Source organism: Vulpes vulpes, unplaced genomic scaffold (genome assembly GCF_048418805.1).
Source record: "Vulpes vulpes isolate BD-2025 unplaced genomic scaffold, VulVul3 u000000781, whole genome shotgun sequence".
Lineage (NCBI taxonomy): Eukaryota > Metazoa > Chordata > Mammalia > Carnivora > Canidae > Vulpes > Vulpes vulpes.
Genome location: NW_027325830.1, coordinates 1 through 23871, shown reverse-complemented (window position 1 = coordinate 23871; position 23871 = coordinate 1). Strand labels below are relative to the sequence as shown.

The 23871-nt window shown below is 56.7% G+C and overlaps 1 long non-coding RNA gene across 4 annotated transcripts; it reads right to left on the bottom strand.

Moving 5' to 3' along the window:
- Positions 1-1252: 1252 nt before the first annotated feature.
- On the bottom strand, positions 1253-23865 carry LOC112929127 (uncharacterized). 4 transcript variants are annotated; one of them, XR_011999385.1, is made up of 3 exons: positions 18462-23865; positions 10621-18331; positions 1253-7444 (listed from the first exon to the last, which is right to left on the bottom strand). It is a non-coding gene; the product is annotated as an uncharacterized lncRNA (long non-coding RNA). The 4 variants fall into 4 exon arrangements; XR_011999386.1 differs by having other exon boundaries at positions 1253-18331; positions 18462-18708; positions 19899-23865; XR_011999384.1 differs by having other exon boundaries at positions 1253-18331; positions 18462-21408; positions 22445-23865.
- Between the last annotated feature and the right edge of the window lie 6 nt (positions 23866-23871).

Sequence of the window (23871 nt, the reverse complement as noted above, 5' to 3'; positions counted from 1 at the left end):
CTGGGGTCCTGGGATCGAGTCCCACATCGGGGTCCCCGCAGGGAGCCTGCTTCTCCCTCTGCCTGTGTCTCTGCCTCTCTCTCTCTCTGTGTCTCTGATGAGTAAATATATAAAATCTTAAAAAAAAAAAAAGAAAAGAAAAGTCAAAGTGTGGCAAATTCAGTAAGCACAGAGTACTATGGGTGTCTGAAGAGGAACTCCTAGCCCAGCCAGGAGGTCAGGGAGGCTCCCAGGAAATAATGCTGGGCCAATTCTAAAAGAGTGAGCCAAAGTTTGGCCAAAGAGAGTGGATGCAGCAAGGAAAGGCGCTCCAGGCAGAGGGAACAGCATAAGCAAAGGCACAGAGTAAAACCAGCATGGTGTGTGTGTGAGCCACAGCATTTCAGTGGTGAGAGGTGAGGCTAAGCAGGTCAGCGGGGCCAAGTCTTCCAGGGACTGCTATGCCATGTTAGAAGTTTACACTGACAGTTTGTCACTCAGGTGGGGAAGAGAGCTGAGAGCCAGGTTCTAATTGTGCCCCTGTCCTCATTCATCCAGCTCCCAGAGCAGCAGTGTGACCCAGGGCAGGTCACTTCCTCATGAACAGACTCCCACAGGCTGGCCCCCTCTGGGCTGCCTGGTCCCGGCCCCCAAGTGGAACCTGGAAGACCCCGCTAGACGAGCACAGACACCCCTTCAGTGAGGCAGGCGAGGGACGGGGTGTGCATAGGCTGTTCTCGGTTCCATATTGGAAGTAGGGTGTGGGGGACAGGAGCTTGAAAGAGAGGGGTTCAGGGTGAATAGCAGGTCTGCCTTTTGACTGCAGCATCATCCACGACAGCATCATGAAGCCACATCGGCCCTGGATGACCTAGCGGGGACTTCCGTTACAGGCCAGAAGCAACCCCCTCGATGTTATTGGATTTTCTGTTATTTGTAGTCAAAATGCCTTCCTAACCGATCTAAGCTCCTAACCTCCAGCTGGAAAAAATATAAATACACTCCAAGATCTTATATGTTCACAGAAAAAGATTTTCCAGAGAAATAGGACGCCTTCTTAAAGACAGGATATGTGTCACACCTTCATTTCAAATAACTTTAAAATCTGCAAGCATTTATTAGAAATACAATAGAGACAAAGCACTAAAAATGTGTAAATCACTTGCAGTTCCATCACCCAGAAATAACAAGGTTAGCATTTTGGTGTGTGTGTGTGTTTTTTTTTTCCAGGTTTTTTCCCTATAATTCTAAATTAAGTTGAGCTCACAGCATGTCATTTTTTCCTTTTTGCTTTTTATTGAATACGTATGTATTATCTCATCACATCTTGGTTTTCACTTAAGATTATACGAAAAATATTTCCATGTCATATAAAATTCTTCTTAAACACCATTTTTAAAAAAAAGATTTTATTTATTCATGAGACACAGAGAGAGAGAGAGACAGAGAGACAGAGACACAGGCAGAGACACAGGCAGAGGGAGAAGCAGGCTCCCTGCGGGGAGCCCTACGTGGGACTTGATCCCAGGACCCCGGGATCACGCCCTGAGCCAAAGGCAGGCGCTCCACCACTGGGCCACCCAGGTGCCCCAAATTTTTAAGCTTAAGCAACTGGTTTCGTTTGCCTGATACCCTCCCTCGGTCTGTGCTCCTTTCTGATGATCTTCCTCTCACTCTGGTCTGGGCTCAGAGATCAGAGCACCTAGGTATTGAAACTGTGTGAGAAGGGGGCAGACAGGGGCTCTGGGTGCAGGCTCCCCCGGGAGAAATGCCTATGGGTGCACAGCCGTGGCAAAGCCTGCCCTGAGTCTGGTCCATTTGGAGCCCGCAAAGGGGAGCTAAGGGGAGGTGCTTGGAAATGTGCGAGAGCAAAGCAGCCCACAGGCCAACAGCTTCCAGGCCCTTCTGTGTGCAGGCTGGGGACTGGCAGCCAGTGGGGCAGAAGGTTGGTGCGGCCCACGCTTGAGAGAAGGTGCCTGGAGGCCCCAGGAAGCTTCTGGGAGCCGCTCTGCCTCCCGCACTGGACAAGGGGAGGACAGCTACCCAGGACCGGGACAGGGACACCCCAGAAAGCTGCAAGTAAGCTCCCGAAGATGGGCCTGCGGCTACTCAGCACAGGAGCACATGGCAGGGCTCAGAACAGGCGGAGGAGGAGGGACGCTGCTGTTCTAGACCAGGCCCCCCTCAGCCCAGCTGCCCGCGCTGGCTCCTCCCCCAGCCCCACCAGCCCTCGCTGATTCCCAAGGCTTCCTTCTTCCAGGACCTTCTGGGGAGACACCAAACCTCAGGATCCCCCACAACCCCTGGCCTCTCCACTCCCCTCCTCCATTGCAGAGGAGAGGCCACTGGGCAGGAGTCCCTTGACCTCCCCTCCTCGGCCTGCAATTGACTTTGCAGCCCCCATCCCATCCCCTTCCTTCCCTCGGGTTGGGGTCCCCCCCATCCAGCTCAGGACCCCCACTCCAGGAGCCGCTCCCCCACTTAGACCACCCTGCCCTGCACCATCAGCGTCTCTTCTAAGAACAGCCCACAATCCTCGAGTCCCCTTCAGCCACTGCTCTATAACTCTCCTTGCCTTCCCGGCCCAGCTCCCCTGAAGACCTGTCTACACCTGCTGTCTACACTTCCTGGCTGAATGCTCCTCCCCCAGCCCCTGATCCCTGTCTGGTGAAGGCTCCGTGGCATGGGACCCCCTCCCCAGACTCCCTCCCTGTCTCTGGGCTCCTTTGCTGGCCACCTGCCCCCTGTGATGTTGCACCTCCTTCTCTGACCCCCTCCACCTGCTCCCAGCTCGGCCTCTCCCTGAGGGTTCATGACCCAACCAGCTCCTCTGCACCCCCAGACCTCAGTCTCCAGACCTGTGAAACCAAGTGTCTCCATCTGGTGGGGCTGGGGGGTGTCCTCAGGACCTCCAGCTCCTCCCGCCCCTACCTGGTCCTACACTTGGCCTCTCAGGCCACACCCACACCCACTAGTGTCCCCCCAGCCCTGTCGCCCCCATGCTGTCTGTCCAGCCCTCCACACCATGCGCATCCCCTCTGCTGCTCTCCACACCCCAGCCCTGGCTGGTCCCTGGCTCCCACTGCTGCCCACAGAGCCCCTCCTCCCCCCACCCAGCCGCCCCCTGGGCCCCTCTGCTGGCTACATCAGGTTACCAACTATTTCCCAAAACACCACCAGTTTCCCTGCACAGCCTTCTGCTCCTGCTGGCACCCTGCTTGCTACCTGTCCCCAGAAACTGAAGCCCCGCCCGGGGCCACCTCTCCCTGTGCCCACATACCTTGCAAAGCTGGCAGTAGCAAGCTCCTTCCCGGGAGCCTTTGCCGGATGTCCCATCATCAGCACAATGTCTGTCCTCCCCAGGGTGGTGGGGGCTCCCCTGGGCCTGCAGCCCTGACTCTGCCCGCCCCCCCTGCAGTGATGGCACAAAATCAGTGCCACTGCGGAGTGCTCACTGTGGGGCAGCCGTGCTCCAGGCCCTACAGCCTCCCTCACAGCTGAGAAACGGGGAGGGCCAGGGCAGCTTGTGCCAGGACGCCCCGGGCCCTGCCCCTAACGCTCAGCTCGAGGATTACCAGGGTCCGGGTGCCAGCCCCTTGGCCCTGATCCGTGGAACATTCAGCTCCCCTGCTGCTTACCCCATCCAGTCCTCCAGCTCTGCACCCCTTTGACCGGACCCCACAGAGGTCCTGAGAGCGGAACTGGCCCCATCCCCCTGCTGGCCTCCTCTGTCTCAGAGCCAAGGACAGAGGTGTGGGGAGGGGAGCTGGCCCAGCCACATTCTGAAGGGGCAACTGAGGCAGGCCTGCATCGTCCTCCTGTCTTCTGCAGATGCCTCCAGCTGGGCTCATAGCCAGGCCGCCCTCGGAGCATCTCCATACATCCCCACTGTGGGCCTGGGGCCTGGGTCAGTCACAACCCTGGCCACCCGGACCGTACAGACCTCTCACCGCCAGTTGGGATGTGAGGTGGGGAAGGTGATGGACCCCCTCACAGGGTATGTTGGGAGGATTTTATTTTATCTTATTTTATTTTATTATTTTATTTTATTTTATTTTATTTATTTTTGTTGTTGTTGGGAGTATTTTAATAAGAAATCAAAGGGTTAGGATCAAGTCTGGCACCAAGCAAATGCTATATAACGTCTGCTGTCACTCCTCTTCCTCGGCACCTGCTCCGGGGGTGAGGCTCCTCCACCCCTCATACTTCCACTAGCCCCAAGAGCTCATTTCACCCTGGTCCACATCACCAGCCCCTACCTCTCTTCTACTAGACGCCAGACCTCTCGGGCATCTCCACCCAGACGGCCCGACAGCCCTTCAGATGCTCCGAGCCTGCCCGTCCTGCAGTGTCCCTCGCTCAGGAAATGGAACGACCTTCCATCGGGTCACCCAGGCCTGAAACCGAGGGTCATCCCTGATGCCTCCCTCACCCACCATGCCTGCCCCCACCATCTGGTCCATCGTTTGGACTGTGTCCCCTCCCTGGGTGGCTGCCCAGACCATCTCCATCACCAGCTCAGGCGTCCAGTGCACTTCCGTCCACCACTCAGCAGCCTCGGGGTCTCGGGGAAATCACTTCACCTCTCTGTGCCTCGGTTTCCCGGACAATAAAATAGGGGTGACCATAGTGCTTTCTGCATTAGCTTGTTTTGAAGATTATGGGAGTAAAATGCACGAAGAGCTTAAGCCCTTGATAAATGTTGGTATTATTCTCTTGCCTGTATGACTCTGCCCCCCACCTTTTTTTTAAGGCTTTATTTATTTATTTATTCATGAGAAACACAGAGAGAGATGCAGAGACACAGGCAGAGGGAGAAGCAGGCTCCCTGTAGGGAGCCCGATGTGGGACTTGATCCCAGGACCCCGGGATCACGCCCTGAGCCAAAGGCAGACGCTCACCCGCTGAGCCACCCAAGCGCCCCTGACTCTGCCCCTTCTAACCTGGCCCTTGCCTTCAGCTTGCCCACAGCATATCCCGCACGCATCTCAGAAAGGTGCCAGTTATGGAGCACGGACCTCATGCAGGATACTGAGCTCCATCCCTTCGCCACTTCGGCACCCCCAGGAGACAGGTGTTGTTATCCTCATTTTACAAATGAGGCAGCTGAGGCCCCAGTCCTACAACTGGAGTTAGCCACTACCTCAGAGGACACTGTTGGTATTCGTGTATTGATTCAAAACATTTATTGAGCACCTACTATATTCTAGGCACAAGCTGGGTGCTGGGAAAACAGTAATAAGCCAGATTGGCACAGACCTAGCCCATATGATCTTTCTGGAACACAAATCTGACCCCTTGAAAATCCTTCAGTGACCACCTCACTGCCCTGAAGATCTAGTTCATATACCTACCTCATCAGGGCATCCTAGGTCCTCAGAAGCCCCCCTGACTACCCTCAGCAGCCCACACGGATCTTCCCCTGCCCACCTCTCCCACCTTCCCTGACCCCACCCTGCTCTGGCACATTGCTGTGGCCTCTTCATCCCATCCCACACCATTCACTTCTCCTCCCCAGCCCCAGGCCCACTCCCATGCCAGCTCCTTGCCCACCTTCTGTCTCAATTTCTTTGCCTAGTTGACTTATCCTCGTCTTTTCAAGTTCCATCCTCAGTCATCACCTGCTCCAAGAAGCCTCCCTTCCTCAACCTCCCAGCTAGGGGTGAGGTCCCAGGAGCCCTGTCTTGCAGCACACTGGCTCTTCAGTGATTTACCTCTCCTCCTGGACTGTGGCTCCTTGAGGGGAGGCCCAGGGATATAGTCAACTGTGAATAAATCTTCACTCTCTCTCTCTGTTTCCCCCAGCTTCCCATCCATTCATCCATCCATCCATCCCCAACCCATCCATTTAACCTCTTCTTGCTGTGGCCCTAAGGCCCCAGACCCAGCTCAGTGGTTACAGGTGAGTGCACACTGCTGGCACCACGCAGGTGGTCTGTTTCATGTCCCTATAGACGCAGGGACAGAGTGAGATGGAGGAGGCACCTGAGCACCTCCTCAGTGCACTGGCTCATGTGATTGCAGACAGGGAGGCTGGGGCTGCTGCTGTGATCTACCTAGGTCTCCTCCCAAGTCCCTGAGCCTCTCACGGAGTGGGCAGCAGCTCTGGAAAGAGACAACCGGAGCTGGAGTCAATTGGGTGAGCGTCAAGTCTTGGCTGTGTATCCTCTCTGTGCCTGTTTCCTCATCTGAAAAATGTTGTTGGCGGCCTGTGAGGGGCAAAGGAGGGGACAGTGGACAGAGACTGTCTTCCCTGAGAGCAGACGCTTCGTACCTGACTGGCTTCCTGACACTCCCATCTTGGGCACAATCTGTTCCGTTTCCAAAAAGTTCCAGTAAATTTGGTTTCAGGCCTCCATCTCCAGGTTTCCCATGGGTCAGGGCTCTTTCCTGGAGGGGTTTCCAGGGAGGAGCGCGGCTCCCTCCAGCTGCAGCACCTGCTCACTGAGCCCCTGGCTGGAAGGACGCTCACCCCGCTGGGCCTCGGCCTCCACCTGCAGAAGCAGGGTCACTCCCACCTTGGGGGCTGCCGAGGGTCAAGCCACATGGTGGACAGGAAGGTGTCTGGTCTCAGGGTGCACAGAGGCAGCCCGGCCGGGAGGGTGCCCCTGCTCCCTAGAGGGCAGGAGGGCACAGGAGACCTCCTGTGGAGCCCCAGCCACCCCCCGTGGCCTCCCCGACCCCCCAAGCCCCTCAGGAGCCAGGGGAATGGCCAGGAAGGCCGCTCTCAAAATGGCCGCCGCGGCCACAAGGCCCTTCTCCTCCCCGGGCGGCCAGACCACGGTCAGTCCTCGCAGCCCAGGGGTGCAGTGTGGGGCGGGAGGCGGGGAGGAGGGAGTCAGGGTGGGTGGGGGGCAGGGGAAGAGCCAGGGAGAGGGGCAGGGAGACGAACAAAAGGTCCCTTTGTGGAGCTGCGCAGGGAGAAGAGGGAGCGCATTACCCAATGCCCAGAAGCCATGTTGGTAACAAGAGAACCATTCTCTGCTTCACTTGGAAAACAACTCGGAGCAGAGAGAGACAGGGAGAGATTTAACCCCATGGGCGCGGGGCGCAGGGGCGCAGCCGAGGCCACTGTGGGAGGTGGGGAGAGAGCCAGGGCTCGCTAGGGGCCTTCGGCCGCTGGGCCATTTCCTGTCTCCCAGGCCTGGGCTGCGGGTCACAGGCCCAGAGGCCCAATATGGCTGCTTGGCCGAGTCCCAGCAGCCTGTGGACTGGGGACTGGGGACTGGAGCCTGGCCTCTGCTGCCTAGGCCTGCTCAGACGGCTGACCCACGCCTGCTGCAAGCCCCAGGGCCTGGCCCACCCCAACCTCGGGGAAGACCCCCAAGTCCTTACATCACCTTAAGGCTTCGGGCGCTAGGGGCTGGTGGGGTGGGGTTCCAAGGCCACCAGCCTCCACTTGGCTCCTGCTGACAGGGAGCACATTTCCTCCTGAGGAAGTCCCTTCCTAGTCGCACAGTTTTGCCTGTTAGAAAAATTTCCCGAAAATTTAATTTAATCTCTTTCATCCATACCCAGCTTTCTCCCCTTCCCCCACTCTCCCCCCAGCAGCCCTGTTCTCAGGCGCCTTAGAGACCACATCTGGTAATAAGGCAAATAAGGAGAAAAGAAGCCATGGTGCCCGGGACGCTTCACATATACTCACTTAATGACCATTGCTACCTTGGGGTCAGCTGGGCTCAAGTGAGCTACAGTCTCCTCTGCTGACTTGTTCTAGAAGCACCTAACACAGAGCCCCACACGGGAGGTACTCCATGGCTAAGCAGAAGAAAGAGGTCTTTCCCTCCGTCCTTCTACAAATAGGAGTTGGGCACTACTCACGGACCCAGCCCTGTCCCAGCCCTGGGGTCACAGCAGTGAATGAAACAGACCACTCCTGCCCTCACCCCGTGGCGATGAACAATAGACAAGTGAAGATACAAGCTAATGTCAGGTGGCCACAGGCTCTCTGATGGCAAACAAAGCAGGGTCAGGAAGGCAGGAAGGGTGGACATTAGAAACGGTGGACAGGGAAGGCCCCTGGAAGGGTGTGCTGTTTGACAAAGATCTGAATGAAGAGAGGAAGAATATCTGGGGCAGAATGTTCCAGACAGTAGGGGCAGCACATGTGAAGGACTTGAGAGGGCCTGTGCCGGGGAGTCTAGGAGCAGCCATGAGGCCAGAGTGGTGGGAACGGAGGGAGTGAGGGGAAACAGAGAGGACCAGCAAAAGGGGGTCAGAACACAGGGGACTGCTGGAGGAACCCCAGCGTGATGGGGCCCTCAGGGGCTTGGAGCAGGGGGTGCTGTGGCCTGACTGCCGTTTCCACGAGGACGCTGTGGATGCCGTGCAAGGAATAAACCGTAGGGGCACCTGGGTGGCTCAGCAGTTAAGCCTTTGCCTTCAGCTCAGGTGATGATCCTGGGGTCCTGGGATCCAGCCCCATGTCAGAAGGGAGTCTGCTTCTCCCTCTGCCCCTACACTGCTAGTGCTTTCTCTCTCCCAAATAAATAAAATCTTAAAAAAAAGAAAAAAGAATAAACTGTAGGAGGTCAGGGGTGAGGGCTAGAGACCTACTAGGGCTTTTGCCACAGCCCCCCATGCCTTCTGTGCTCCCATCCCTGGCGGCGACTCCCCCCACGTTGCCCACTCTCTCATAAGTATGGTTCAGTCATTCTCTGAGTTAATGACGACCTGGCACCTGCTATGTGTTAAGGTGGGAACAGGCAGGTTTCTAAAGAGAGCAAGGTTGGGACGCCTGGGTGGCTCAGTGGTTGAGTGTCTGCCCTCAGCTCAGGATGTGATCCCGGGATCCTGGGATCGAGTCTCACATCGGGCTCCCCACAGGGAGCCTACTCTCCCTCTGCCTATGTTTCTGCCTCTCTCTGTGTCTTTCTAATGAATAAATACATCAAATCTTAAAAAAGAGAGAGAAAGCAAGTTTACCCTGGGGAGTGGTTCATAATCGTGGGGTTGCAGGCCCCTACGGTGGAACCACTGGAGGGTGAACCTGGCCTGTGGTCACCCAGCTTGAAGAACAAAGCCTCTTCTTTGGGAAGTTTTTAAAAGCTTCACAGAGAACTCTCAGGACACTGACCCCCATGAGCCCCATGGTGCCGAGATATTACAAACAGTCCAGCAAAGCAGGGGCTCAGTGGCCCACCTCCCACCTCCGGTGGGTCTCAGGCATCCCAAAGCCTCAGGTTCCTCGTCTGTAAAACCACACACACCTCGCAGGTTTTTGTTTTGTTTTGTTTTGTTTTACACCTTGCAGGTTTGATGTGTGCATAAGAAGGCAGCACTTCATTCTTTGGGGGGGTGCGGGGGAACGGGGGTGGGGGGCAGTGGTGGAAACTGAGCCTCAGGGAGGTGAGTGATGGCTCAAGGTCACCAGCTGGGTCAGGGCAGTGCCTCCCTACCCTACTGCTAGGGCTCTCCCTGCACCCTCCATGTGTTTCCAGACATGGGAACTGTGGACACCTCAGCTCAGCCCCAGTCAGGTGCCTGGAGCAGTAGGGTTGTGGCTACAGACCTAGTGACAGTATCAGGGGACCCTCCAACAGCAGACAGGCCAGCGGGCAGGGCAGGAAATCTGCATGGCCCAGAGGGACAAAAGCAGGACAGACTCCAGAGTTCCAGCTGAACAGAAAGGAAACCTGCCTCCACTAGACCCCAGAGACAGAGACAGAGAGGGAAAGCACAAGTGAGTGCTGTGTTCCTGTCTGCTCCCCACCTTGCTGTGGGCCCCGGGCAGCCTCCTGGTCTCTCGGACCTCTACGTCAATGGTGGGATGGTCCCTTATCCCTCCTGGCCCCGTAGGATGGTAGCAAGGGTTGGGCGTAGGGATGAGTGGAAAGCCAGCATGGAGGCTGCTGCTGGGGGCTTAGTGGTCCCTGGGCTCCTGTTAGGTTCCAGGCCTGTGCACTGCTTACAAGACAATCCAACACGGTGGACTGTACAACAGGCAGCGCTGACAGGACAGACAGGGAGACGGCCCTGCCTAGGAAAGCTTCCTGAAAGAATCAAGTTGTCACACAGGTCATGGGGGTGGGTAGGGTTTCTGCCAGAGGGTCTGGAGACCAGGAGGCCCAGCACAAGTAAAGGCACAGAGAAGGGAACCAGCTTGCACAGCAGGAAGTGACCTCAGCCCCCTGGCTGCAGAAGCAGGGTGAGGAGGCTGGGGTGGGATCCCAGAAGGATCCTGCTCCCCTGGGCCAAAGCCCCAGGTCTCACCTCCACCCCCCCTGGTCTCAGCTTAAAGCTCCTGGTTTCCACCTGCCCTGGAGCACTTTCCTACGAGTCTTTGCTGGCCAATCACTGTCCAGAGCCATGAGAGCTGCCCCTCTAGGAAGCCCTCCCTCACCCTGGCCAGGTGGATAATTCCTCCCCTGGGAGTAGTTTGTTCAGTCTCAAGGGAAGGAACTATTATTATACCCATTTTACAGAGGAGGAAACTGAGGCTCAGGAACCATAGGTATCGTTCAGGATTGTACAGCTGATGGTGAGTCCAATCTCCACTGAGCTCTTCCATTTCCTCCCTGACCCCTACCCTGTGCCAGCCACCTATCTCCTCAGATCTATGCTGGGAGGCTGCTGGCTCTGTAACTATCCCCCTGCTTCACTGAGGAGGAGGCTGAGGCCCAGAGAAGGGCCAGGACTCACCCGCCACCATGTAGCTTAGGATGGCTGAGCAGATTTTGAAGCAGGAGCAGCTGTCCCCACTCCTCCTGCCACCACTGGAGAAATGCAGACAGGACCGCAGGTGAGTGGGAGGGGAGAGGCCAGGCCTTGGGCCGGGGACCAGGGTGTGGGCAGTTCTGGAAGGCCAGAAAGACAACCAGCGGGGACAGCGAGCCCAGCATGGCCAGGCCTGGCGCAGTCAAGAGACGCACGGCGCATGGCGAGGCAGCAGGCCCGAAATGGTGGCGGGAGGCAGCAGAGGAAGGGGACCGGCCGTGGACAGCAGGCGAGCTGAGGGGGCAGAGGGACAGGTGGGAGGGCTGCTGGAGAGCCGGGAGGCACTGACCGGACTCCCAGGGTTCGGGGCACCACCCCCACCCCCGGCCCTGCCCGGGTTTGGCCCTGGGTACCTGCCCCTTGGGCTTGTGCTGGAAGCGGGGGTCAGGCGACGGTCACGGGCCTCTCCTACCCCGCAGTCAAAGGGGCTGGTCTCCAATGGAAAGTGCACTGGAGACGGCGTGGGTCACGCGGGAAGTCACCCAGTGTGGGCCCAGTGCCCTGGTCCACGTCACACACCCGTCCTGCCAGCGCAGGACGGAAGCCTCGAGGCCCTTCCATGTGGCACTGTCGTCAATCAGAGGAGTCACATGGGGGCGGGCAGCAGGGGCCTCGGCGCCTTCCTGAGGTCTCCCCGCCTCCGCCCCGCCCCTCGGGATCCTGCCACGGCTCTTGAAAAACAACCGAGGGAATCAAGTGGAAACACAAATCCGCCACCCAGTCCCTCCGGCTCCCTGGGCTGACCCCCACACCGGGGCGCCCAGGCAGGGGGCTCCTGCTCACACAGTTGGCCTTGGGGGGGCCCCAGTGGGCACAAGTCTCAATCCTGGCCTCCCAGCAGCTGGGTCCATCCCCCCTCTGGGTCCCCCAGAGCCAGCCTCACCCTGGGAGGACATGGGCACTGGAGCTTGACTCCCCCCCAACCTCTAAAGTCTGGCCTCCAGGGCCAGGGAAATTCCAGACTTCACTCTGGCAAAGACTAGCTGTCACCCTGGACAAGCCCCTTCCCCTCTCCAAGCCTCAGTTCCCTCATCTGTAAAATGGGGGTAACGAGCTGCCCAGGGCCACCCCACGGGGCTGGTAGAGGACAAGGAACTAGGGAAGGACAGCACGGGGAAACTGTAGAGTGCGGAGCCACAGGTTGTCACTTTGGTTTTTACAGAGACGACTTGCCTCCCAGGGTCGGGGACTCAGGTCTGCTTGGGGGACATGAATTGCAGATGGCAGGAAGGGGTCCCTGAGGTTACTCACCTATGACCAGCAAGGGCCCCCAGCCTACCCAGCCCACCCAGCCCTGCTCAGCCTCGCCACCTCCCCGCTGCCAGCCTCGCCCCGCCAGCACCAGCCGCCCCAAACACCTCCCCCATGGACGGGCTGCTTCCCGGCCTGAAACCCCATCTGAAGAAAACAGAACTTCTCCATGTTCAAGATCAAGACCAGCCGTCTCTCCCCTGTGAAGCCTCCTGATTCTGGGCCGAGGGAGCAGCGCCCACCGCCCCTTGTGCACCCCACAGTATGGGGCCTGTCCGGTGTGAGCTCCGTGCGGGCAGGGCTCTATCTAATCACACTGGGTCTCCCGAGAAGATGTGTGAGCAGATGTGTATGTGCACGCTGGGAGACAAGCCACCGTGACCTGGGGGGGGCACCCCATGCTCCACTCAGGGTCCCCCCTCCTGCCCAGTCTCTCCCGGGCACACCTGGCCTCCCCGCTGCCAGACTCAGGGGCTGCTAATCCCCTGTCAGGTGACAGGTATGCATCTCTAGGGTGGACAGGGCAGTGGCACTTGGGGAGTTCCACTGGGGAGATGGCCACGATGGAAAGTGGGAGGATGCCGGCCGGTTAGAAAGTAGGCAACATCACCCCAGCTTCAGACAGAGGGGACCAGAATACCAGAGAGGGGACAACGGATGTGAGCAACATTTTGAAGGAAAAACTGTCGTGGCTGATGATTAGCCATGAGGGGATAAAGAGGCGGATGAGTCAAAAATGACTCTGAAGTTTCACGCCTAGGTCACCGGAGAACAGTGGAGCCATTGATGGGGCAGGGAAGCGAGTGGGGGCTGGTTCGGGGGCAGGATGGTGACTCGGGTTCAGGACATGGACTCACAGCGTTTTGGGGCTGGAAGAAGTAGCATCAGAGGTCATCCAAGTCACACACGAGGAAACCCAAGCTCAGTGGGGAACAGCCACTTGGCCAGGACAGCGAGCCGGTCGGTGTCGGAGCCAAGGCCAGGGACCGACCAGCCAGGGTCAGTCCCTCACCTAAAACAGTGTGAGGCCTGCACCCCGCCTGTGCTCAGGCTGTGCTCTGGAGCCCCCCAGGCAAATCCGACCCAGTCCCCACCTTCAGGGCTTCGCTGTCCAGTGGGAGAGACACATGTGGCCATAATCACCACCTGATTGAAGGGGTACTCACAAGGCATGGTGGAGACTCAGAGGCCAAACCTCCCTGGGAGGGACATGGGGGCAAGGGGGTCACTAAGGAGTGATGATAATATCATGATGATCAGAAGTAGGGCCCTATGTGTCAAGCTCTTCTCACTTGAGCATCCTACAAACTATGTAGTATTGTTGTTCCCATCTGTCCCACAGATGAGGCTGAGAAAGACTAAGATTATCCAGGGCCTCACCGGTCCTGTGCTCTTAACCCCTGCTTTTTGGAAGAGGTGCCCTGGAGCTGAGGCCTGACAGATGAGTAGGAGTTTTCCAAGAGACAGGCCAGAGAGGGTGGCACCAGTCAGAGGAACCAACTTGTATCGAGGTCCAGAAACCTGCTTTCCCCTGGCAGGGTTTGAGGCATTGATGGTCTATAGCCCAGAGCCTCCCATGTGGCTCTCAATGCCCCCCACCCTGTCCCCAGCCCCCTCACTTCTCAGGACCCCCCTCCTGCCCCAGTGCCAGCTGGTGATCTGATGGATTTTCAGGAGAATGAGCTGGAGGTGGGTAGGGCTGGGGCTGCTCCCTACCCCCAGGGAACAGTTGCCCATGCTCCCCGACGCCCTCCTGGCTCCATCCCACTTGCCCACTGCATCATCATCTCAGCCCAGAAGGACCCCGCAAAGCAAGTCAGCCCAGAGGAGTGAGGGGTGGGCCTGGGTCACCCAGCACGGGACCAGCTGAGCTATGGCTCAAACCCGCAGGGCCTGGGGGCTCAGAACCCCCTGAGCTTGGACGAACCTCCCAGGTAGGTCTCCATCCCTGGGCTCCCATGTGAGAGTCCCACTGGAAGTGAACCTGGAGAGAAGGGTGGTTGAGCCCTGGAAATTACAGCTGATAACCCTGGGTGACGTGGTATGCAGGAGTCAGCTCATACCAGCACGGGAGAGCCAAGGGTTAAATTTTCTGGAACATTCCAAGCCTGCTGATATCAGCTGGGAGGCCTGAAAATTGGCCCTGTGGGAGCTTTTACATTGTGAAAATCCACTGGCTAACCTCCCTCTCCCCCAGTGGAGCTGATTGTTAAGCATTTACCAGCACGCCGCTGTCCACAGGGGCCATCTCCTGGTTCCTCCAGAGGCTTCTGGGTTCTCTTAAGTTCCCAGCCCAGTCTCGGGCTCTTGAGAGAACTGCTCTTGCTCAAAATCCATTAGCATCTCCCACTTGCCATAAATGAAAACCCAAACTCCTCCCCAGGGCCTTGCAGCTCCAGCACCTGCCTATCTTTTCAGCTGTGTCTTGAGCTGCTCCCTTCACGCCCCCTGCTCCAGCCACACAAAATAGAGGATACTTGGTGAACAGGACCCTGCTTTCCAGCAACCACACCTTTGCTCATGCTGTTCCCCTCTCCTGCAATGCCCTTCTTTCCTCTTTGCCTCTAGCAATCCTCCCCACTGGGTAAAGTTTATTCATAATTGATGCTCAGTCAATGTTTCTTGACTTAATGGAAGGGGGTTGAATCAAGGACCAACCTGCAACCAAGCTGAATCTGCGGCCCTGGGACACCCTGAGCCCATTCCCCTGCCTCAGGACAGAAACACACCAAAACTCCCCTGCCATCCCAGCCTGCTTGTAGCCTTCAACAGAGTGGGGTGCTCATGGAGGACAGTGAGCTGGCTGCCTTGAGGGATGGTAAAAACAGAAACCAACTCAAACCGCCTGATTAGCCTGGAAACTAATCCCTTCATTCCCTGTTCAGCCTTTTGAACTCCTCTTCATCCTTCAAAGCCCAACGCAGATGCTACCTCTGACAAGAGGTCTTGCCTAGATGGTAGTCCTCTATTACCCCCCGCCCTGCTGCTTCATACACACTTTGATGGTCACACTTGTGGTGCTGGATGGTGCTTATCTCTATGTGTCCATTACCCACTAGACCACAGCCAACTGAGGTAAGATGGGTCCTTATCTAAGGTTGAGCCTTCAGCCTGGTGCCCCCCAGGCTTAGGGACTACTAGTTGAATGGATTCAAATGGACTCCATCACTGTCTTAGGCAAGTCATCCCTTCTCCCTGGGCCTGTTTCCCTTCTGTATAAACTAGACTTGAATAAGGTCATCTCTAAAGACCTTTCACATTCTAGGATTCCATGAATACGGGGCCTTCCTGTCCCCATCAATCTTTAACCTTCAAACCTCCTTCCCTAACCTCGCAGGGTTCCTGAGCAGCTCTCACCCCTCCTACACACACACAACTGACCACACCTCTCATGCCTCCGATCCCTGAACCCCTGTCCCTGGGCACTCTTTTCTCTTGGACTCTGGGTTCCTGGCCTTGCCCACCCCACCCCACCCCGGTCGTGCCCACAGGCCAGGCATGCAGTCACCACCTGTATGTGCCCATCAAGCGTTGCGATGGAGCGAGCAGCCAGGGCCTGCGGGATCTTTGCGGAGTCTCAAAGGCCCTGTTCAGACAGGCCCAGAGTCGCCTGCCCATCACAGCAGGGCTCCCTGTCAACCCCTCTGGGCAAACAGCCACATCTCACTTTCTGCCTGTTTTGCTCCAGCCTTCAGAGGATATGAACATTCGGGAGCATGTAAGGGGTAGAGGGCCGCCCCTTTCTCTCTGTCCCACACATAGTCTGGGTGACTGTGCAGCCATTGGCCTCTCTCAATCTTTGCCTTTTCCTTCATCTCCTGAGCACCCTGAGACAGAGGTGCAGGGCCAAGCCACCCACAGGCACACCCAGGGACGGACATGTGCATGCAAAATCGTGCACACAGGGACACCTGGGTGGCTCAGTGGTTGAACGTCTGCCTTTGGCTCAGGGCGTGATCCCAGGGTCCTGGGATCAAGTTCCACATCGGGCTCCCCACAGGGAGCCTGCTTCTCCCTCTGCCTGTATCTCTGCCTCTCTGTGTATCTCTTATGAATAAATAAATAAGATCTCTTAAAAAACTATTAAAATAAAAAAAAAGCATGCACACATATGTGGACACAGAGAGTCGTGAAGCCTGTTATCCATCACCCTGTGCTGACATCTGGAGCACTGAGAGGTGTCACTCATGCCATCGGGTATGTTGAATGCTGGGGAAGCAGAGGCTCTTTTTGATCCTCAAATCCAAGCGCCAAAGGCCATGCCCACCCCTGTGGCAGCGCCAAGCAGCAGCAAAGAAGCAGCCCTGGCCTCCCACCCTGGCTGGCTTTGCCTCTCACCCAAGGCAGGCACCCAAGCCCCCCACTGCTCTCTCGTGCAATTCAACCTCCATGTTTCACCATCTCACATGCACACACGTGGGGCAGAGGCAGGGCCCAGGGCTGGAGCACACGGAGCAAGCTGCAGGATGTCCAAAGGAGAATCCAGCGTCTGCCAATCTACCCCAGACGGCACAAGGGAGCAGGTGGCTCTTGGGTGACACCGATAATGGCTTAGAGCGAGGACTCTGACACCTCCTTCCCTGGGAGCCAGATGCTCTTTAGCAAAACTTCAACCTCTCTGTATCTCAGTTTCCCCATCTGTAGAACAATGGTAGGTAACAGCGCCTACCTTATAAAGGTGTTACAACGACTGAGGGAGCTATCAGATGTCGCCCGCAGTGTCTGGTGTGCAGTAACCCCTCAATAAACATCAGCTGCTGCTCTTCTGAGTATAGACGAGGGGTGTCCAGCCCCAAGTGCTCCTCTCCTGAGCACAGAGGGCTGCGCGCTCACCCTGTGCTGGGTGCTGGGAAGACACCCAAGGCCCCTGCCCTCAGTGAGCCCACAAAGATGGGGAAAAAGTGCAGACAGGGCGAGAGCGTAGGTATGTGGAGGTGTGTGTGCACACGTGGGGGAGACGGACAGGACAGCTGAGGGGCTGAGCCCCAGTGGAGGGGGATCAGGAGCTAGGAGAGGCCCCCAGAAGAGGAGAGGTGTGGCCTCAGAATAGCCAAGGGTGAGAGGAGGGAGTTCCAGGGGAAGGAAGGGCCTGAGGGTATGGGAGGATGGTGAACTGTGACGGGGAGGGTGTAACTCTGCATCTGCCAGTTTCAGGGCCTTCACCGCCAGCAAGGGAAGCCGCTACCAGGCCCCATGTCCCTCATCACACGCCGAGCAGGACGAAGCACCTGCTCCTCGCACCTCTGCACCCACAGCCTTGTCCGTGCAGCCACTTCCACAGGTGCCAGCTCCTCTAAGAAGTAAGCGAACCTCAGATGCTCTACTGTAATCATTAGTGCCTCTCTGTCCCTCCAGGATGGGGGTCCCTGAGACCAGCACATGGGGGGAACACAGCAGAGACTGGCTGAACGAGTGAACAAGTGAACAAATGAACGCCTTGGTGAATGGATGGATGGAGTGACTGCCACCTCCCCCCCCCCCCCCCGACACTAGTGATTCACCTGATGACTGCTGACACCATCCCACACCCCGTGACTATACCACACAACCCGCAGGAGCTCTGGCACCCACCCAGCCAGGCCATCACCACCCTGGCAAGCCTCGTAGAGCGCTGTTGTCTCCTGGCATGCCCCCTCCCCATCCATCCATCCATCCATCCATCCATCCCCCCACCCACGCACACTTTCCCTCTTGCCTGGGGCAGCTGGTGGGAGGGTGGGGGCTGGGGTGGGGCAGGACCAGAGGGGCCTTGGAGGCAGCAGGGCAGGGGGCTGGGGGAGGCTGGGAAAGTCCAGGCTGTCTCTCCTGGGGGGCGGTGGGCGGCGTGGTGGGGCGCTCACAGGGATGAGAGAGGGAGGAGGGTCGCTGGCCCGGTACAGCTGCGGTCCCCTCCCCAGCAGCCTGCCCGGGTGCAGAAAGGCCTCTTTGTTCTCCGCCTTTAAAGGGTAAGAGAAACACTTATGCATGGCAAATTAGCCCAAAAATGTATTTCTCTAAAACACCCAATTGTCTCACCAGGCCTGCAGCTGCAGGGAAGTTCCAGGGAGCCGGGGGAGGGGGAGGCTTTGGGGTGACCCTGGGGGACAGGGAGAGGCGGCGGGGGAAAGAGGGGCCATCTCGCCTTCCCGCCTCTGCTCTCAGAATTTCACAGGTGCAGGAGGGCACAGCTGGGGAGGGCCCTGGGGTCAGGGAGACAACCCCTGGTGTCACAAGGAGGGAAACTGAGGCCACAGAGGTGGCAGGACGATGGCAGAGGGAGTGCTGGCTGGCCGCAGAGAGAGGGCTGATCCTAGGTCTCTTGGACTCTTCCATCTACACCCACTGCCTCGTCCTCATGCTGAAGGGGAAGGGGCCCTGGTGCCCAAGGTCATCCAAGCCAGCTCCCCTGGGCATAAAGGAGAGAGAAGGAAACCGAATGAGAATGCCCTGCGCACAAGCTGCCCACTGAGAGCTTCAGGACCCAGGGGGATGGACCAGGGCACCAGCTCCGCCCTGCCTCCTCCCCAGCGTGGTACCTCTGAAGGCAGGCAAGCCTGGGGGTGACAAGGGGATGCAGGCAGAGGCACCAGAAGGGAGTCCTCCACGAAAGCCTTCTCCCAGGAGCAGGCAGGAGAGTCCCCTTGGTCAGGGAATTGAACCGAACACACGTGCAGGTTCCTTCCACTCCAGGGACATCCTCCAGGGGCCAGTGCTGTGTGGGCCTCAGGAGCATCTCTGGACTCCCAAAGGTGAACCAGAGACAGCCTTGTCCCCACGGAGCTCCTAGTCCCACAGGGAAGACAGAAGAGTTAATAACAATGATCATGACAGTCCCACTGAGAGGTGAGTTCAAATTGAGTGACACAGACGGGGAGGCAAGGGCAGTGGAGGCTGGGGGTGCTCCTAAGAAGAGCCCCCAGGCTGGGCCCTGAAAGGGAGGAGGAACATTCCATGCAGCAGAACAGCACAAGAACACAACAGGGGTCTCTGAGACCATGCCCCGACATCAGAACTCAGAGTCTGATTCAAGAGAATTCACTGAGCATCTTCAGAGTTCCAGCCTACGTAAGAGACACAGGAGAAGGAGCAAACGTGGTCCTGATCCTGGGAGTCTTGCCAACTTGACGCGGTGAGTTTATGATACAGAAAAAACACTGAGCTGCCAGGAGAAGGAGTTAGGGCCCTGGGACCCTGTGTGTAGGCCCTGGTCCCAGCAGCTCCTGTGAGACCATCAGCAGCCTCGGCTCAGTTTACACATCTGTACAATGGGGGATGACATCCACCCTGGAAGACTGCCACTGAGGAGAAGTGGAAAGAACCAGAACCCATCGTATGACCCCCTGAAGATTCTCAGTACATGTTAGTTCTGATCCTTCAAAGAAGTCTGGAAACAAGACAGATGGTAGGGGGTGGGGGGGGGGGAGAGGAAAAGGGAGACTGTGTGAGTATTGTGTGCTGTGATTGCATGCATAGGTATGTGTATGAGCGTGGGTGTTGTGTGTGCATGCATGAGTGAGTTCTCCAAGTATGTGAGTGCACGTGTGTGGGGGTATGGTGGGAATGAGTGTGTGTGCACGAGGATGGGTGCATTGTGGTTGTGTGCAAGTACATATGTGAGTGCATGAACGTATGAGTGCACACGTGTGTGTGGGTGTGTGTGACCACAAGTGTGTGAATGGGTGTGTGTGCAGGAGTGTCTGCAGGGAAGGGATCACTTATAGAATGAGTTTTGGGAAAGGGGATTGAGCTAAACCTCAAAATGTCCAATGCATGAAGAGCCCAAGCACCCTGGAGAACGTGCTCACAAGTGGCCGGAGGGACCAGCAGAGACCAGGGAGCTCCAAGGGGCCAGGAGACACCAGGAAGAGAGAAAGTGCTAGGAGGTGGAGGCCTCCTCTCTACATGGCCTCCCCATGTCCACTGTGGTTCCCGCGGTGGAGCCAGATCCGGGGGGGCAGGGGAGCAAGTCTTACCTAGTGCTTCTCCCACGCTTATCCGAGGGTCTTCGAGGATCTCCAGGGTGGCCCCTTCCCTCCAGGGAAACCGAGGCTCCTCAGCTGGGCCAGCTGCACCCTCCGGGGGCTGGTCCCTGCCCCACTCTGCCGGCTTCTCTCCCGCGGCCCGGCTCCTCCATGCCCCACTCTCCAGCCACAGCAAACCACCTGCTCGGACACACCACCCACCCTCCGCCCTCCGTGCTTTGCCTTCCACACCGAGTCTGTCTGGGGGATTCTGAGACAGCCCCCAAGTCTCCCCCCGTTTGTCCCTCCCCTGCCATCCTGCAGCCCCGTAACATCGTAACATCTGGGGCTCTCATAGACGAATATGACAGTCCTCGTGGCATGCTGCAGTTACCAAAACTGCGATCACTAGACCCCAAGCCATGGAAAAGCTTGGTAAAGGATTGTCTCTCTAGGGGCACCTGGATGGCTCAGAGGGTTAAGTGTGTGCCTTCGGCTCAGGTCCTGATCCCAGGGTCCTGGAACGGAGTCCTGCATTGGATCTCTGCTCAGCGGGGAGCCTGCTTCTCCCTCTCCCTCAGCCTTGCCTCCAGCTTATGCTCTCTCTCTCTCAAATAAATAAATAAATAAATAAATAAATAAATAAAATATTTTTAAAAATTATCTCTATAAAAGGCATCAGGAATTGAAAGTAGGGACTAGAAGAGATATTTGCACACATATGTTCATAGCAGCCTTACTCCCGACAGCTAACAGGTGAAAAGGACCCAAGTGCCCACAGACAGGTGAATGAGTAACCCAAATGTGATGTTACAGACAATGGGATATTACTCAGCCATAAAAGGGAAAGGAATTCTGACACCTGCCACAACATGGATGAACCTCGGAGACACTATGCTCAGTGAAAGGAGCCGGACGTGCAAAGACAAACACTGCACGATTCCCCTCACGTGAGGTATCTAAAACAGTTAAACTCAGAGAGACAAAAGAGAACAGTAATTGCCAAGGGGCTGCAGCAGGGGGAAACAGGGAGGCAGTGTTCAATGGGCACAGAGTTTCAGTTTGGGAAGATGAGAAAGTTCTGGAGTTGGACAGCAGTGCTGGTCACTGAATTGCACACTTGAAAATGGCTAAGGGGCGCCTGGTGGCTCAGCAGTTGAGCGGCTACTTTCAGCTCAGGGCATGATCCCAGGGTCCTGGGATCGAGTCCCCCATCAGGCTCCCCGCAGGGAGCCTGCTTCTCCCCCCCTCCCCCGTGTCTCTGCCTCTCTTTCTCTCTCTACATCTATCATGAATAAATAAATAAATAAATAAATAAATAAATAAATAAATAAATCTTTTTTTAAAAAAAAAAAAGAACGTTTTGGGGGATCCCTGGGTGGCTCAGCAGTTTAGCACCTGCCTTTGGCCCAGGGCCTGATCCTGGAGACCCGGAATCGAGTCCCACGTCGGGCTCCCTGCATGGAGCCTGCTTCTTCCTCTGCCTGTGTCTCTATGTCTCTCATGAATAAATAAATGAAATCTTAAAAAAAAAAAAAAAGAAAAGAAAAGAAAGAAAGAAAGTTTTGTTTTCTGTGGAGCCTGTTGCAAGTAAGAGAAACAGCCAAACAGATATCACGGGCTTCCTTCAGGCAGATTCACATCTTGTCCTTCGTGTCCCAGGCCCAGCACAGGGGGCGAGTGGGATGGAGGCACAGCAACAAAGGGTGTTTCTCGGATTAGGCTCCCCCCAGGCCCTCCTGCCCTCTGGGGTAACCCCTCAGCACCTCCCACCTGGGACTCAGAATGTTCTGAGAAGGGTGGGGCATCCTGGGGGAAACACACAAGGACGTCGAGGTTTCTTTCCATGTTTATTCTCACCCTCATTATTTTGAAACTTCTCCTCGATGTGTATTTAATATCGTAGTTTGTCCGTCGTTTGTAAATAGACACATACGCCTCGAGATCTGCCTTAGGAACTAACTAGACTCCGAGAAACCCTTGTTTAGATCCTTCACTATCCAAAACTCAGGAACCACAGATATTTCAACCATGGCCTCAGGAACCAACCCCTGACATCTGATTCTTGCCTTCCAGATTCGGGAGCCAAATGAACTCTGATGTGAGGAATATTTGTTCATAGGTTGGGACCTTTTGTGCCCACGTGTTTTTATTAGGAAGAACGCACAACCAAAAAAATCCAAGTTAGCCACTTAGACCAAGGGAGAAGTGAGGTTTTATGGCCCCACTTAACAGATGAGACAAGTGAGGCGATTGTGTGCACACGGCTCCCAGGAGACAGCTGCCAGCGCCCCCCTTTTATAGGTGATCAAACAAGGCTCAGAGGAGTTTGTGAGCTTCTCCAGGTTATGGAGCTAGAAAACGTCAGAGCCAAGACTCAATCTGCCTGGTCCTACCTGAAAACTGCACTGTTTCTAACCGGGGCACCTCTCACCGAACCATGAGGAAGAGCTTGGCAACTGCAGCCCCATGGCCAAGTTCCCTCTTTATCAGTAAGTTCGGGACACACACACACACACACACACACACAGGGCGCCAGTTCCTTCTCATCTACACACCTGGTACACGGTGGGGGTCAGCGCATGGTGGCGAGTGCAGGGCAGGCACGACACACACCAATGAGCCCTCACTTGGTTGCATGTGCAGGCACAGGACTCGGACCCCTTCTGGTGCTGACACCCTACAATGACCATGACTCCCAGGTTCATGACTGTGCAGCCAACCTGCAGACCAGAAAGGAACCCCAGGGCTGGGAGATGCTTGAAAAGGGGAAGAAAAGGAGAACACAGAGACACCCAGAGGATGGAGGGAGAGACTTCCAAGGGGCATCTTCCCCCTGTTTACCTCTGGACGGTGACAGCAGAAAAGAACCAAGAAAACAAAACAGTGGCAACGGGCCTGCAGGGAGGGGGTAGCTGGAACCCTGCAGATCTGGCCCCAACCTTCTTAAAAGACCAAGGCTGCCGTGGGCCCCACTCACATGATGAGGGGGCACCCCCTTCCTCCCTGCTAGGGCCTGGCTTCAGCTGCTGCCCCCACTCCATGCCCATTGCTGCCCTCCACAGGACCCCTCTCTGCTTGCCTGGGGCTGCTCTACTTCCCTGGGCAGGCTCCTGTGAATACGGCCAGTTTCAGCTGTGCTTGAGCCATCTGGGGGGAAAGGAGTGTGGTCCACGGGGTCATAACAATGACCCACAACCTGACAGTCTCACTTCCCCATTGCCTCCCGAAGAAGTCTTGGTGAGGAACAGTTCTGGAGAGGGCTGCCCCTGAGTGTCTCCTGCTACCAGGCAGTGGGTCACAGGCTCTCAGCTGATGGGTCGTCCAAGTCTCAGATGCCAGTCATGTGGGATGGCCAGGACCCTTGGGGCATGCAGAGGCCAGGGGCTGAAGAAGAGGCATCAGCAGCTTGAGGGGGAGGGGGAGGGATGGAGGGATGAAGCCTGGTGTCATCCTACCCCTATCCTGACCCTGCCCATAGCCAGACACGCTCCCCTAAACACATGTGCAGTCAGCAGCACACCTCAGACACAAGCACATCCACACATGCATGCCCACAGGCACAAGCGTGTCCCACTGACACCCTCCCAGTACACACACGGGCGTACCCATGTCCACATATACTTTCACACATCGTCATCCAAAGCATGTCTGCACAGGATGAAGGGCCAGATGCCCCCAAGATCGCTCCTTCTCTCCTGTTCTATCCTCCTCTACCTCATCCCACTCCCAAGAATCTGCTGGCAATCCCAAGACCAGTGGCCTGGTTCTCACGCCCCTGGAAAGTCAGGATTTCACTTGCCCAGGCCATCCTGGTCCCCCAGAGGCCAACCCCTCGCCCTTCACATACTGCACTCCCTGGCTTCTTCTGTGGGCTACCTAGAAAGGACCCCCTCCTCTTTCTCCCCTCCCTGCCGTGCTCCCCGGGCACATCCTGATGCTGCAAGGTCTGCTGCAGACTTCCAAGATTGGAGTCTGCCAGGAA